The sequence below is a fragment of the Taudactylus pleione genome, unplaced genomic scaffold (genome assembly GCF_031769625.1).
Source record: "Taudactylus pleione unplaced genomic scaffold, aTauple2 ptg001732l, whole genome shotgun sequence".
Lineage (NCBI taxonomy): Eukaryota > Metazoa > Chordata > Amphibia > Anura > Myobatrachidae > Taudactylus > Taudactylus pleione.
Window position 1 is genome coordinate 183,937 of NW_028286129.1, and position 16,644 is coordinate 200,580.

General features: G+C 50.4%; 1 long non-coding RNA gene across 1 annotated transcript in view; it reads left to right on the top strand.

The window, feature by feature from the left end:
• LOC148439513 (uncharacterized) overlaps positions 1 to 16,644 on the top strand; it is a 101,454-nt gene that overhangs the window by 19,433 nt on the left and 65,377 nt on the right. Inside the window, exon 2 of the long non-coding RNA XR_015876206.1 lies at positions 16,092 to 16,234. This is a non-coding gene — a long non-coding RNA (uncharacterized LOC148439513). The remainder of the gene's footprint in view (positions 1 to 16,091; positions 16,235 to 16,644) is intronic.

The window sequence follows — 16,644 nt, forward strand, 5'->3', positions numbered from 1 at the left end:
CAAAGAGTTTGGAGTCGGCAGTACTAATTGCATGTAGTGAAGTATCGTATGATTTAATATTGGCGCCAAATGCCAGTGTCACGGGCTGCAATGTATTTGGGTAGTTCCAAGCAGGTGCGGCCCACCTATGCTGCCTGTGATCCAGTACAGAGGGATGGGATCCAGATCAGGAGTAAGGTGAATGCTTTCGGGGTATGTATGCAGGTGACACCGCTGTGATTGCCAAGTGCAGGGGGGGGGGGGGGTTGGGGGGGTTGGCGTCGTCCTTGGAGATAAGAGACTTGGGGTGAGATGTACCGAGCAATGAAAAGTGTGTAGAATTTGCCCATAGCAACCGGTCAGCTTGTACCTATCATTTTATAGAATGTACTTAAAGCTGATTGGTTGCTATGGGCAACATCTCCACTAGCCCAGTCTTTTCGCTGCTTGATACATCTTGTCCTGGGTTTCCGTTGCATACCATATATATTAGTCCCTCTGTATTACATGTAGGGACTGTGCAAATGAAAGTTGCAGGGAGATTTGTGGAGAGCAGTCCTTGCTTATTCAGGGCCTTTCATAGATTTACGTAAATTCCGTATTTATGAAAATCTCTGATGTTTGGTGATCTGCGCAGGCGCCCCAGTGCGCATTGCAGATCTGTTTCTGTGATTTCGGTCGCAGTTCCCCAAAGCTACAGCATGATTGAATGCTAAAGAAAACAGGGACTTGTTGGCCCCGTTTTCTGGGCCTGACGAATCCAGTGGCTGCGTCCTTGCCCGCAGCTTCACTGGCCACGGCAGCGTGATTTTGCCGGACATGCAGGTTATCTGATACCGCGTCTTTGATCGCGGCAGCAGATAAGAGAAGCCGGCATTGGTCGTTCTTTTACTTAAGACTCCCCCTGAGGTTTAGTTGCGCTGCGGCTGTGCTATAGCTTCCGGCTCTGATTCGGGCTCTGCGCTCGCAGGCAGGAGATGTGCAGTAATGGGTGGTGGGCTTGGAGGCTGGTGAGAACCATTTGCAGAAGATATGGCAACTGGCAATGTGCCATTAGCTTGCTCAGTGGGGTAATGTATAACAATGCTTAGCATATATATACCCCCCGTGCTCTAATTATGGTAAGGTCATACCATAAAGGTGGCATGTGTGGCCCGGGTTTGGTATGAAATACCGGCAGTCGGGATGCCAGCATCAAAAGACAGCGGCATCCCAATGCTCAGTATCCCGACTGGGGCTCCGTGAGTATGCCAACCCTCCCCCTTCTCCCCTCACCCCATCCTATTCCTGACCCTCACTGTTACTGTCTAAACCTAACCCTCACCCTAAACCCTCTGGGCCTGATTCAGACCCGCTCGCGAGCGGGTCGATGTTGCCCAAGTGCACATGCGCACGATGGAGCCGGCTCCGTCGTGCGCATGCGCGAGACCCAAATAACGACGGCCAAGCCGTCGTTATGGGTCTCGCACCAAAGGGGACGTGCTGTCGATGGTGATTGACAGCACGCCCCCTTTGGTGGGCGTGCGGGAGGCGTGGCTGCCCAGACGGAGGCGTTCCCATTAGTGATGTCAGTGGGAGTGCTTTTGGCTCTGATAGAGCCGAAAGCAGTCCAGGGCTTGCGGCAGACGAGACCCTACCTTAGGGTCTCGTCGCAAGCCCGATGGTCATGATGGTCTTGACCATCGCGACCATCATTTTGGCCGCTCGCTATAGCTGTGGGTGGTCACCCACAGCTATGCGAGCGGCCAGGAGGCCGCTCCAAAATGAAGGAGGGACGGCCCTGATTCAGAGCGAGCGCTCTGTCAGAGCGTCCGGCTCTGAATCAGGGCCTCTGCTCCTGCATCCTAACCCTCCCACCCCACCCCACCCCATCCTAATCCTCACAGTTACTGTCTAAACCTAACTCTCCCCCTAACCCTCTGTTCCTGCATCCTAACCCTCCCCTCACCCCTTCCTAATCCTCACCCTCACTGTTACTGTCAAAACCTAACCCTCCCCCCTTTGGTGCCTGAACCTAACCCTCCCCCCTTTGGTGCCTGAACCTAACCCTCCCCCCTTTGGTGCCTGAACCTAACCCTCCCCCCTTTGGTGCCTGAACCTAACCCTCCCCCCTTTGGTGCCTGAACCTAACCCTCCCCCCTTTGGTGCCTGAACCTAACCCTCCCCCCTTTGGTGCCTGAACCTAACCCTCCCCCCTTTGGTGCCTGAACCTAACCCTCCCCCCTTTGGTGCCTGAACCTAACCCTCCCCCCTTTGGTGCCTGAACCTAACCCTCCCCCCTTTGGTGCCTGAACCTAACCCTCCCCCCTTTGGTGCCTGAACCTAACCCTCCCCCCTTTGGTGCCTGAACCTAACCCTCCCCCCTTTGGTGCCTGAACCTAACCCTCCCCCCTTTGGTGCCTGAACCTAACCCTCCCCCCTTTGGTGCCTGAACCTAACCCTCCCCCCTTTGGTGCCTGAACCTAACCCTCCCCCCTTTGGTGCCTGAACCTAACCCTCCCCCCTTTGGTGCCTGAACCTAACCCTCCCCCCTTTGGTGCCTGAACCTAACCCTCCCCCCTTTGGTGCCTGAACCTAACCCTCCCCCCTTTGGTGCCTGAACCTAACCCTCCCCCCTTTGGTGCCTGAACCTAACCCTCCCCCCTTTGGTGCCTGAACCTAACCCTCCCCCCTTTGGTGCCTGAACCTAACCCTCCCCCCTTTGGTGCCTGAACCTAACCCTCCCCCCTTTGGTGCCTGAACCTAACCCTCCCCCCTTTGGTGCCTGAACCTAACCCTCCCCCCTTTGGTGCCTGAACCTAACCCTCCCCCCTTTGGTGCCTGAACCTAACCCTCCCCCCTTTGGTGCCTGAACCTAACCCTCCCCCCTTTGGTGCCTGAACCTAACCCTCCCCCCTTTGGTGCCTGAACCTAACCCTCCCCCCTTTGGTGCCTGAACCTAACCCTCCCCCCTTAGCTGCCTGAACCTAACCCTCCCCCCTTAGCTGCTATACTTTCGTTTGGGATTCCGACGTCGGCATCTGTACTGGCACCGGTGTTCTATCACAGGCCGGGATTCCGTTGCCAGGGTTTCAACTTCTCGTGTGGCCCATGCTGTGATTAGTGCTCATTGTAGGTACATAGCTCTTTGCTTGTACAGCCCTGTGCTGCGGATATTCGTTTTTGGGAATTTGCGCATGACTTGGAATTAATGATGGCGTCACAAGCCACATATTCCAAATTTGTTCTAGAAACCATTAAAGTTACTAGTCAAAACCTGACTTATTTTTACATAACCGTTTGTAAAATCGTTTTGTATCTACAGTATATAAAAGGGTCATGTACAGTCTGCCATCCGGCTGACCAGTGAGACCATTCTACATCTGCGAGTCGCAGGGCGTGAAAAACTGCGCTCATGACGATTAGAATCCAATGTGTGACCGTGTGTGCGATTGTCTTCCTAGCGTGTTATTCGCTTTCTCTCCGTGGGGAGAATACAATTTTCCTTGCAGGGATGTAGCTCCCGGATCAGTTGCCCATGCGGTAAACCCGCGATTACCGGTCTTCTGCGAGCAGTAATCCGCGCTAGCTAGTGCCTTGGGGCTAGTTGTGGTGTTACCGCGTGCAGTAACCACATCAATGCCTGGCAATTAAGCCGAGGGATTCAGTTAACCGCATCTAAGCCCCGGCATTAGTATATTATATAGTATACATCTCTCTCTATATCTATATAGGAGTGCCGAACGCAACTGATCTGTATGTATATAATCCAGTGTAAGGCAGGAAAATGAGGGGGATGGGCGCAGGAATCTATCTGTGTGTTTATATGTGTGTGTGTGTGTGTGTGTGTGTGTGTGTGTGTGTGTGTGTGTGTATGTATATATATATATATATATATATATATGTATATATATATACACACCCCCATTTACACTGAGCAGGGGATGCAATGAGAGATAATTTAGTGTAAGGCAGGAAAATTAGGGGGATGGTCACAGGAATCTCTCTCTCTCTCTCTATAATATATATATATATGAGCCGGCGGCACAGGTGATTGGAGCAGTCTCCGGAGCTATGTTAGGGGGTAGGCACAGCCGGAATGCCGGGAGATGTCCCTTTGTCCCATTGTGTGGCACAGCTGCCGTTTGACCTTCTCCCTGCATTGTGATGTGTGACGCTCCGTGTATTGTAATCATCCCGCAGCTTCTGTGCTCTTGTTCTGCAATCACCATTTACACTCTCTTGTCTCTACTCCAGCCTTTAATTACCATTATTTTGTGTCAAGGGGGTTGTGTTATAGACTTTGCTGAAAGCATTTTCCTTTATTTAATGGTTTATTCATTCACTCTTGTTGTTTGGTTCTAAATTGTGGAGTTGAGTTAAAAAGTCTGCGATAGATGTGTGATTGAGGGAACACATTTGGGGACAGAGCGAAATCAGCTGTATATATGTATGTATGTCTGTATATATATATATATATATATATATATCTACATGTGACATAGGCAGCCATCTTGTGGCCTGAGCTGGAAGTCTATCGATAAACCAATGACATCAGTGAGGTGTTTTTCTGTAGCGCACTGCGCCCCGGATGTGATGCGGGCATTTTGTTGGTGTCTTATGGCCGCGAGAGATCCTGATTGACCTGTCCTCTCCCGTATCCCCCCCCCCTCCTCAGATTGCTCTTTCTCTTTGTGTCATACTCGTGGTTTGTAACATATTAATATTTTTGAATCATCTAATAAAAATGATTTGTCTCATTAAATTCAGAGAGTGTAATAAACCAAACCCTGCCCCGCTAGTACTTCAGTGGGATCACTAAATGTACAGTCTGTCGCTGGTGTTTGGGGGGGGGGGTTTATGGGTAGGGCTGGGGGAGCCGGTAAATCATTATAAAAAAATAAAATAAAGGCTTTTGTGGAACATGGCGAAGAGGAAGGACACAGGACTGCGTGACTGAATCGTGTCGTGGTGACCGGGTTGTTTTATTCCTACAAGAGTTAGGTGATGCCAGACCTCATACAGGCAGCACGGGATGTATAGGGAAATTGGTCATACACTGCAAAATGTAAGGGTATAAGTTAGTGTTCATTCTAGCACCCTGCACCTGTCACATCCCCTGCAGTTCCCCTTTCCTGCCTGGGGTGTCACTCTCTGCTCTGGTGCTTCTAGCACACTCTGGTCTGTGCCACACCAGTTTGTTGCATTAGCTGAGTGTGCTAGAAGCACCAGAGCATAGAGCGACACCCCAGACAGGAAGGCGGAACTGCACGGGGTGTGATTGGTGCAGGGTGCTAGAATGAACGCTAGAAGTTATGTCTAAGGGCCTGATTCACTACAGAACGCAAAATTGCGTACGCACCCGGTTCAACTGCGACAGTTGAAGCCGTGGCTCACCAGCATGCTGGGAATTATAGTTCCACAACAGCTGGCGGGTCACGGGTTGCCTGTGGCAGTAGTAACTCCTGCCTGGGAAGTGCGTTTCCCATGATGCGTTACCCTACCCTGCAGTTGGATAATGGAGCACTCCCCCGTCACTAGCTTCGTACATTGTCTGTGCAGAGCCTGTCAGCATGCCAGCTTGGGTTTGCTTTCATATATTTGCTTGTGTCATCAGGGAAATGTTTGCAGGTGCAAAGCCAGCACAATAGCTGCTGCATGTAGGATACACAGGGCCGAGCTTTATTTTATGGAGCTGGTTACCGCCTAGCTGCACACACCATTGCCGCACGTATGATCTCTCAGATCTATGGGCCTGATTCAGAGCCGGACGCTCTAACCAGAGCGCTCGCTCTGAATCAGGGCCCTCCTACCTAAACTTGGAGCGGCCTCTTGGACGCTGGCATAGCTGTGGGTTACCACCCACAGCTTATGCGAGCATCCATGATGATGGTCGCGATGGTCAAGACCATCGCGACCATCGGGCTTGCGACGAGACCCTGTGGTAGGGTCTCGGTGACCGCAAGCCCTGGAGTGATTTTGGCTCTATCAGAGCCAAAATCACTCCGGGCCGGACCCAGACGGTAGGCGTTCCCATGGGAACGCCTCCGTCTGGCAGCCACGCCCCCGGCACGCCCACCAAAGGGGGCGAGCTGTCAATCAACATCGACAGCACGCCCCCTTTGGTGCGAGACCTGGAGCGACGGCTTCTCCGTCGCTCCCCGGGTCTCGCGCATGCGCACGACGGAGCTCCCTCCGTCGTGCGCATGCGCACTAGGGCACCATCGACCCGCTTGCGAGCGCTCAGCACACGCGAGCGGGTCTGAATCAGGCCCTATATTACAGCACTTTGCTCAGCATGGATCTACTGACACAGAGATATACAGTCTGTTTTCTGATCACCCCCATGTTTTTTGTCTCCCCCCACCCCGATATCTTTATTTTGGCCCTGTATTCGTGACCATGCGCAGTACATGTGTACAGGACACCACCCTTATAATTGGTTGAAGGCTCTTTTAAATCTGATTTAAAGGGTAAGGAACATAAATGGGCCGTGATGGAAAGGAGGGTCCTCTGCTGGAGCCCCCTATGTCTCCGCAGGAACGATGGAACGTAAAGTATCGACTGGGGCCCTGGATTCTCTGCAATACTGACTGGAACCCTGGGTGCTCTGCAATATCGACTTCGACCCTGGGTGCTCTGCAATATCGACTGGGACCTTGGGTGCTCTGCAATATCGACTGGGACTCTGGGTGCTTTGCAATATCCACTGGAACCCTGGGTTCTCTGTAATCCCCTGGGTTCTCTGCAATATCGACTGGGACCCTGGGTGCTCTGCAATATCGACTGGGACACTGGGTGCTCTGCAATATCGACTGGGACACTGGGTTCTCTGCAATCTCCTGGGTTCTGTGCAATATCGACTGGGACCCTGGGTGCTCTGCAATATCGACTGGGACACCGGGTTCTCTGCAATCCCCTGGGTTCTCTGCAATATCGACTGGCACCCTGGGTGCTCTGCAATATCGACTGGGACACTGGGTTCTCTGTAATCCCCTGGGTGCTCTGCAATATCGACTGGGACCCTGGGTGCTCTGCAATATCGACTGGGACACTGGGTTCTCTGCAATCCCCTGTGTTCTGTGCAATATCGACTGGGACTCTGGGTGCTCTGCAATATCCACTGGAACCCTGGGTTCTCTGCAATCCCCTGGGTTCTCTGCAGTATCGACTGGGACCCTGGGTGCTCTGCAATATCGACTGGGACACTGGGTTCTCTGCAATCCCCTGGGTTCTGTGCAATATCGACTGGGACTCTGGGTGCTCTGCAATATCCACTGGAACCCTGGGTGCTCTGCAGTAACGACTGGGGACCCTGGGTGCTCTGCAATCTTATACTATTACATGTAGTGCGACATTCAGCGCGTCACAAAGACAATGGATTGCTAGTACACGGTTTATTGCCCAACTGTAAATAATAAGGAACAGAACCCAGCTATCGTTTCCATCTGCTTAATGCAAAGTGATCAGTTTCTAGGCATGGGATAGGCAACCTCTGGCTCTCCAGCTGCTGTGGAACTACACATCTCAGGATGCCCTGCCACATTTTTTCTGTTAAAACTATGACAGGGCACACTGGGACATGTAGTTCCACAGCAGCTGGTGTGCTGGAGGTTGCCTGCCCCTGTTCTGGACACTTAGTATAGATATGGTGGATTCCATTGGAGAGAGACTCGCTGCCCGCAGTCCCAATAGGGACAGTGGGCCTGATTCATAGCCGGACGCTATTTGCGCTCGCTCGTTCAGAAAAAGGGTCCGGATATTTAAATAGAGCGCTCGCTCTTTGCGGTCTGTTGACGCCTCTATATCTGAACGAGCGAACGAAACATGCGCTCGCTATTTTTAAAAAAACGCCCCCTGGCCGCTCGCATCCTACGTGATCTCCGCTATTTATTAGATTAATCGAGTACATCGAAAGGCGTATGAACTGCTCGCTATTCTTGTGGTAGCATTTTCCTACCGCAATCATGCGAACAGTTCAGGCTAAGAAACAACCCAGTGACGTGGTTAATGACGCTGCTTTGTTAATTATGCACACCCTTAAAACGCCCGTTTTGACCTTTAGGCACGCCTGCGTTCTGATCTCCACTCCCCGTTTTCAAGCACCTTCCCCCGTTACCACCCACATACGCCTCATCCTGTCACTCAAATTAGCAGGCATTCGCTATTTTGCGAGCACACAATTTCTGACCGCAATGACTGGTTCGCGCATGCGTATTACAACCCATACGCATGCGCAGTTGCGCGAACATCGCTAGGAGCGAACGAGCGGCCGCTTACGAGCGGCTCTGAATCAGGCCCAGAGTTGTCCGAAAATGTTCATTTCCGATTAGTAGTGTCATTATCGGTCGGCTTAATAAATGCGCAGGGGGAGGCGGCTGCTTGTGTGCGGCCGTTTATGTGTGTTCCTTATTTTTACCTTTTTATTTTTGTGTCGCTCTTCTCCAGCTCAGCAGAAAACCCCTCATTCCGTGCAGCCTTTGGTTATCGTTCATGCATGAAAACGCCCGGACACAGCCTGAAGGATATATAAAGGTCACAGGCCTTGTATGAATTCAGATTGCAGAACGGCGAGGCCTTTGCAGGCTGCCAAATGAGAGCTGTCTGCATGGGAGACTAATACATCTCTCCAGCCCTTAGCGACGACGACGTCTTCACGCCGATCTCTGATTAACAACCTGTAAAATGTCACCTGAGGAGGAGAAATCTCCCATGTGAGCCGGTTTTATACATTCATTCCTGTGCGTTCGGGGATGTCACGGTTATTGTACGATGTCACCGGTGCTGTCTGGGTTTGGAGCAGCCCGTCTGCACTTCTGAGAGTGGTTACAATATACCACTGACTCTGCATTATGCTGTTGGGCATAGAAAAGGTGGCAAGGATGGCAGTATAGCCCTCTGACGTCTGCCAGTGTCCTAATCATGGATACTATAAATATATTACTATATGTATTTCTCTTTTCCTTTAAGGGAATTTACGAGTGGTCCCATAACACTTATTGTGGCTCTTTCTGCTAATGAGTATGTTGCTAAGATTTTTATTTTTACTTCCCTTCTAACATTTCAGGATAAGTTTGATATAAAGGGGTTAGACCTGTATTTTGGGTCATTGTGGGTCAGATATGGCACTTAGGGCCTGATTCAGAGCCGCTCGTAAGCGGCCGCTCGTTCGCTCCAAACGATGTTCGCACAACTGCGCAAGCGTATGGGTCGTAATGCGCATGCGCCAACCAGTCATTGCGGTCAGAAATCGAGCGCTCGCAAAACAGCGAGTGCCTGCTAATTTGAGTGACAGGATGAGGCGTTTGTGGGTGGTAACAGGGGAAGGTGCTTGAAAACGGGGAGTGGTGATCCGAACGCAGGCGTGCCAAACGGTCAAAACGGGCATTTTAAGGGTGTGCATAATTAACAAAGCAGCGTCATCGACCACGTCACTTGGTTGTTTCTTAGCCTGAACTGTTCGCATGATTGCGGTAGGAAAATCCTACCACAAGCACTGCGAGCAGTTCAGACTCCTTTCGTTGTACTTGATTAATCTAATTAATAGCGGAGATGACGTATGATGCAAGCGGCCAGGGGGCGTCTTTACAAAATAGCGAGCGCATGTTTCGTTCGCTCGCTCGCTCAGACATAGAGGCGTCAACAGACCGCAAAGAGCGAGCGCTCAATTTAAATAGCCGGCCCCTTTTTCTGAACGAGCGAGCGCAAATAGTGTCCGGCTCTGAGTCAGGCCCTTAGAGCACTGAACGCGTGAGGGTACTTTCCTGCGCACAGTTAAGGTTAAAAATGTTGGGGTTCGAGTCTCAACAAAGAGATGTCCATTCCAGGACAGCCATACTGTAATATGAACTGCCCCCCTATATAGGCTTCAACCCCCCCTCCCTTCCCCCAACACCTCCTTCTTAACTGGTGCCCCATCTCGCACCACGCCTGAAGCTGCCGGCATTCCCAGTCCCTACATAACCGTCTTCACTAGAGCTCTATTGAGGGGAATGAGACGTCTTGTTGGTTTTCGGCTCTATGCTATTCACCAGCTACTCCTTTGCTGTATGGGGGTGATGGGCAGGTCATACTAGGGGAGCGGATGACCCCTTTTTAACCTCGCATAATAATGTATACATGGGTGTGGTATCATGTGTCGGCAGTCATCATTGCAGATGTTGATGTTTTAACAACGGCGTCATCAGTGACGCCACTGCGGCAGGTGATATCGCATTGGCGGAAGAAAGTAAGATGTGCCGTGACCCCAGTGCACGGCCACTGCCCGCGTTCAGTCTCTGCGTACGGGCAGATGCTGCTGCGCCGCCTGCTACAATTGTGTGCACATTTACCATGGATGTATAGTTTATAGAAAAAAAAAGTATTTTGTTCCTATTTTGTTGCTTGTAAACCATTTTACTATGAGATCTGCCGTCTCCTCCCCAGGCTGCGATTTGCACCGTATCGAGAAGACCGAGATCTTTGTTGCAGCTGATTCGTCCAGTCCGGTAATGATATCACTCGGCCTCCAATTGATAGAATTTCCTGCTGGGTCCTTGGCTTCCCTATACCAAGATGGCAGGGGTGGAAAATAAATAGCCATAAATAAGAGCATCTTCAAGTGCATATGTTTTGTCCCTTTAAATACGGGAAGATTGCCGGAGATTGCTTCCTTGGCCGGGGTCTCTGATGTGTAGGGAGCAGATCTTCCCCCGCTGGCTGCCTCCGTGATGTGCTTTACGGAGGCGGCTAAATATTCAGCTGAGCTCCAGGGAAGAGCGAGCCTCCTGTAAAGAGGTACAGGCCCGAAGTCCATTAACAGGCGGATAAAGCCGTGCAGTCTTCTGTATGGGGGGGCGACTCCTGTTTCCCCGCCGGCAATGCTCCGTCATCGTCCCTCTGATGTGGTTACAACCGAGCTGAACATCTTTAAACAATCCTTCCAAACAAGGTTCAGGATTTCTCTGGTTCAGGCTGCAGATGGCATCTGAAATATGCAAGAAGCAATTGCTGGCTCCCTGGGCTGACAGCTAGTCCCACGAGCCCGTGTGCTTCCCCGAGGTCTGGGCTTAAAGGTGCAGCATCCGGTTATCGGTCGCCTTAATTTACAGAGGGGGGGTCTCCGTTTTTAGGATCCCTTATTAGTTCCCTCGTTTACTAAGCACATTGTTGTTTTTTTTTTGCTTTTCTGAGTCACTTCCGTCTGCGTCTCTTTATATAATCGTTTTAGAGATTTATGGCCAAGTTTAGGGTATTACATTTGATTTATAGGGAATCTCATGGCTGGAGCATATTCAGCAGGAAAGCAATGGTCGTGTACAATCCTAGTTGAATTTTCATTGCATTTTTTTTTTTTTATTATTATTAAAAGGAAAATGTGATGGAGTAATTCCTACCCCTTCATCAGAAACCGGAAATAAAAAAACATATCCGCTTCAAATTATGGTCACGCAACAGCAGCCGCAAACGGTAAACCTGCCCTGTGTACATACTTGTCGATATATCGACGGCCCGAACGATATATTTTGCAAGTGCATCGCTTGGTGTGTACACCCAATAAGTCTGTGAACGAACATAGGGGCTGATTAAGACCCGCTCGCAAGTGGGTCGATGTTTGCCCCCCTGCGCATGCGACGCCTCCGGTGTGCGCATGCGCGAGACCCAGCTAGCGATGGGCGCTCCGTCGCTTCGGGTCTCGCACCAAAACGGGACAGCTGTCGATTGTGATTGACAGTTCGCCCCGTTTTGGAGGCGGGCAGGGGAGGTGGCTACACAAACAGAGGCATTCCCAAAGGAACACCTGTCTTTTGTGGGAGGCACCACTGACATCACCAGTGAGGCTTGCGGGAACGAGACCCTACCACAAGGGTCTCGTCGCAAGCCCTGATCATCGCGACCGTCACCTGGCAGCTTAGCGAGCGCTCTGAATCAGGGCCATAGTTCACAGATAGATCAGGGCGGTCCTGCAGCACATCCGCGTGTGTGATTGGCCGCAGGAGCCGCCGACACTTGGCGGGCCCAGTTGTGGCGACAGGCCAGACCTATCGAGCAGCCAGTTGATAAGTGTGTATAGCTTACATATCGGTCGCTCGGTCTGCTGACCGTTCCGTCGTTTACGTGTGGAGCTAGCAATAGGCTGGCTGTGCAGTTGTGCGTGCCCTCACCAGTGACTGTGTTACCTAGGTGACTGCAAGCCGTACAGTCAGATAAGTGTAGCTCAAGCTTCTCAGCAAATCCACCAAACCTCTCCCGCCCTCCCATTCTAGAATGATGCAAGACGGAGAAGCCCCCCCCCCCCCCAAATAGTCTCTTACCATGTACCCATTGCCTATTCACAGCAGAGACCACAGTTTTGAGGCTTCATCGTCACTGATGAAAGTGCAGCCAATGAAGTCAGCAGGAACCAGTGACGTCACTGAGATCTGAGGCACCGAGCGATGTCATTAGTTCCTTGTGCATATGAGGGAGAGTCAAATGCTCGGCCTCCAACTGGGCAAGCTCCTAAAGTGTTTCTATATGCAATAGCACATTGTGCGTCTGGTAAAATGGCGGCCTCCATTGTGCGTACCCCCCCCCCATCTATTGTCTGTTTGTCTTTACTTCTTCCCTTGGAATGTGCAGATAAAAGCCCCCCCCCCCTTCTTTATTCCACTTGTTCTACTTTGAAATGGGACATGGGGTGGGGGTGTATTGTACGCTGCTTATATCGGGAACTGTAGATTCCAAGAGCTGCCTGTCCCGTCATACCTTGCTCCGGTGCCTTGCGTTCCTGTGCTGCGCTAACTGCTCCTGCCCTTCTGACGGCGATGAGACGATTACTAAGCTGAAATGCTTCCAAGTGTAAACCATAGAGGACGGTGTGAAGGTGGGGAGAGCCCCATACAGCTGTCCCCCTGCGTCTCTAGATTACTGATTATAGGGATTGCTATTGGAAGTGATCTCGTGACGCGGGGGCAGAGCGTTGATCAGACTCACGCCATACACATTTGTAGTATTAGGGGCCTATTAAACTTGAGTACGTGAGTGCAGCGTTCAGTGCTGTGGCAAACTCTGCCTGCAACAGCTAAAATGAGATTATTGATCCCCCTGCAAAACATAGACATTAAATGCCAAACCCAGAACAAGCGCAGACAGTTGTCCGTAATCTGTTTGGCAGAATAGACGGCGATGGTTGGTGAGGGCCTGGTGAGGTCCTAGCCGCTGCTTGTAAGCCGGGACGGTGGTTTATATTACACGTTGCAAGGCGTTTGTGTACAGTAGTGTGTTTGCAGCAGCACGTGGTCATTTTCATAGGAGCAGGAACGTTCTTGTGTCTCATGACTGTTAAAATAAAACTTTCGGTGAGTTTGTGAATAAATTTCTATTTAAAGAGGGTTTTGCTTTAAAACAGGTAAAAGTCTGCGCTGGTCTATAAGAAAATGGGGCTTGGGCAGATTTGGCCTAATTCGAACAAAACAAAAAACCTGCAGAATAGTGTATTATTGCCAATGTGTATAGATCCGCTTCACCGTATGTACCCAGTTTATTCCAATCATACAGCACATACATTTCTGCCCATGATTTTGGCCATTTTTCTTGTCAGAAATCGGGAAGCCCTTTAAAAGGTTTGCCATCGATGCTTTCCATTGTTGCCAAGAAACCATCGATTGCATCCCTGCTGTGCAATGAGTGGCCGTGGTGGGGAGCGGTAGCAGTGACCCACAAGCTGTGCTCCTGGGGGGAGTGGGAGGGGGAGGGAGACCCATTGCCGCCCCTCTACCATTTAAGATTGAGAACTATTGGGCTTCCACCATCGATGGCAAAACCATTGATGGTTGCTAGGCTTTGATGGCCATTCCTTATCAAACAGCTCTCTATTACAGCAGAATCAACTTTTCGTCTTGTGTATAATAAAACAAAATGTTGCTGAAACACCCAGACATACCTATAACATATGACTAAACAACAAAGAAAGCATCGTTGGTGCATTTGCAATCGTTTGGCTGCAGCTGGCGGCCGCCCTCATCCGGTATTTGCTCCTACCTCTCGCCACCAAATAATGATATGGCTCTCGCAGATGTATATGATTGTAGTGTTCATTCTAGCACCCTGTACCTGTCGCAGCCAGTGCAGTTCCTCTTTCCTGCCTGGGGCGCCGCGCTCTGCTCTGGTGCTTCTATCACACTCTGCTGATGCAAAAAAAAAAAACTGCTGAGATACAGACCTGTGTGTGCTAGAAGCACCAGAGCAGTGATCGACACACCAGGCAGGAAAGAGGAACTGCACGGGTTGTGATAGGTGCAGGGTGCTAGAATGAATATTATAGGTGTGTGTTCCGGTCTGCGTATGTTCTCAATACGCCCTGACGGTAATCGGCCTATGATCCTAAGTCAGAGATGTACGTACATTCAGTATTTATATACATCCCTGATGTTTGCAGATCTGTGCAGGCACAGGAGCTGCACGGCCCATGTACATACCCGTTTCTGTGATGACGCTTACAGTGCCCCAAAACCTGCAGTATGATTCATATGCTACTGGTGTTTGCCCCCGGGATTTTGGGTGGGCAAAGCCAGTGGAAGCCGCTTCACTGTGAGGATTACATATACCGCTTTTATACCTAAATTCCGGGTCTGACCCGGAGATGGGAACAGGGTTCCAAATCTGATCAGACTCTGAATTTAGCCGGCGCCGACCAAGGATCTTCCCGAGTGGGCGCTGTTCATACCGTAGCCGGGTCTGCAGTGACTCGGCTTTTCCGATATTGAAGTGGACGCTGGGAGATGACATCATCTCCAAGCGCCACTGAAGCCGGCCAATCGGCAGGCATCGTGACCCGGGATCGCCCTGTTTACACTGCAGAGTTTCACGGGTCATTAACGTGTTTAAACCCAGCAAGTTACCTAGGTTGGGTTGTCGGGTCACTCCACCCGGGAATCCAATCCAGTCCCTTTATACACCAAGGAGCTACCCGGATTAACCCTGCAATAACCCGGGTTTTAGCTCTGGTGTAAAAGGGGTCTCAGATATCCAATGTTCAAGCAGTTGCAGCAAAACACAGAAGCCCGCAGGGGGCGTCTGTTTGCTAAAGACGCCTCCTGCGGTCTTTGGATAATTTCACGTAGCTGCTTCATCCAAAGAAGCAGCGTCTGTTTTTAGCGTCCCCCACTGAATCTGCCCCTTCCTTCCACATCCGACTTTTCTAGGCGCAAGTGGGCATCAATGCCAGTATTAATACAAAACATGTCTGTCGTTCAGATATTGGCGCATTGCAGAATACTAACCCTGTCTGCGATCCTGACATTCCTGGGAGGAGATAAATATACTGCCATTTACTCTACCTTTAAATAACCTTATGCCTTCTGCGTTTCTCGCTCCTAAGGGGGGGATCCTTCCGCGTACAGTACAGATATTTATAGCCATTTATTGTGCAGAATTAATTAGATTATGGGTCAAAAACAAGTTAAAGAAAAGTGCTGGAAAGAATTTGACTTTCTTCATCGGGAGAGTTCTCTCATTGGTTTGGTAGAAGAGCTCACAGATGGGTAAACCGCGCCCTCTGAGTATTGTGGGGCAGCACCTGCCGGCGTTAGGGCTGGAGGGTAAGATTAAGGGCACATATGCAATTTTTACTAATCGATTATCAAGCTTTATTATGAAATCCTTCCAATGGGGAAATCAATTGTTGTCTCTCGCCCGCAGCTCCCGTCTAAAGTGACGGCCTTTATTGTTGATGTCGCTGGGCGAGAGTGCCGTGGGTGCCCTGCGCATGTAATGCCCAAGTGTACCGTTATTAGCCACGTAAAAGCTGCTAAAGTCGTAGAAACTACTGGGCAAACGCCAGACGTTGGGCTGGGTTCTGTTTGGCACCCTGGGAGAGTGCCAGCATAAATAACAGGTGCCTGCAGCACTCGCGCCCAGCGCCACCAACAATTGAATATCGCCCGACAACCATTAAATTCCCCATCACGTCTGCAAAGTATGTTTCTAAGGAATAGGATTTTTTTTTAATGTGCAATAATAAATCCTAGATGGTTGCAGATGAGCGCACCCTAAATATTTTTGTTACCGCATAAATCTTAGGTGTTTTTTACGTTATATAATTAGTATTCTGCACCGTTTATTTCATGCATTGTTCTTCCCTGTCTTATGGTCCCATTCTCTGTTCTTTGCAGAAACAGCATTTTTGAACCTTGCACTGATGCAATGACATCAATCTGAATTTTTTGTATAAACCCCTCACTCCGCTCCGATCCTGTCTGAGTCTACAGCATCCGAACCTGAGCGATACCCAGGGACAGTCCACGTGCTAGAAGAGGTACGTTGTACGTCTGTGAGTTTGGGGGGGACATATTATTGGGCTGGGGGTTCAGTTCTCAGGTTATTAAAGCGTGTCTAGCTCTTTAGTAGGCGTAATGACCAATGATCTGGGGAGGGGTCCGCGGTCAGCAGCGAGCATTATTCTATTACGTAGTTACAGCTGGTATTCACACGGCTAGCTCTGTATATTGGCTAAATATCAGCCTGGAACTTTGAATAGAACTTGGGGCAGGAGATTGAATGTATGGACACGACAGCAATCAAGAGCCGGAGGGGTCACTGCAGATATAGCGTGGGCTATAAAAGGGACGGCTAGGTGGGAGGAAGGGTGGTGGGGGCGGTAAGATTTAGGTAGATTTGATATGGCTCGTGCGTTTAACCATCTATGACTTGGTTCTCAACCCGACA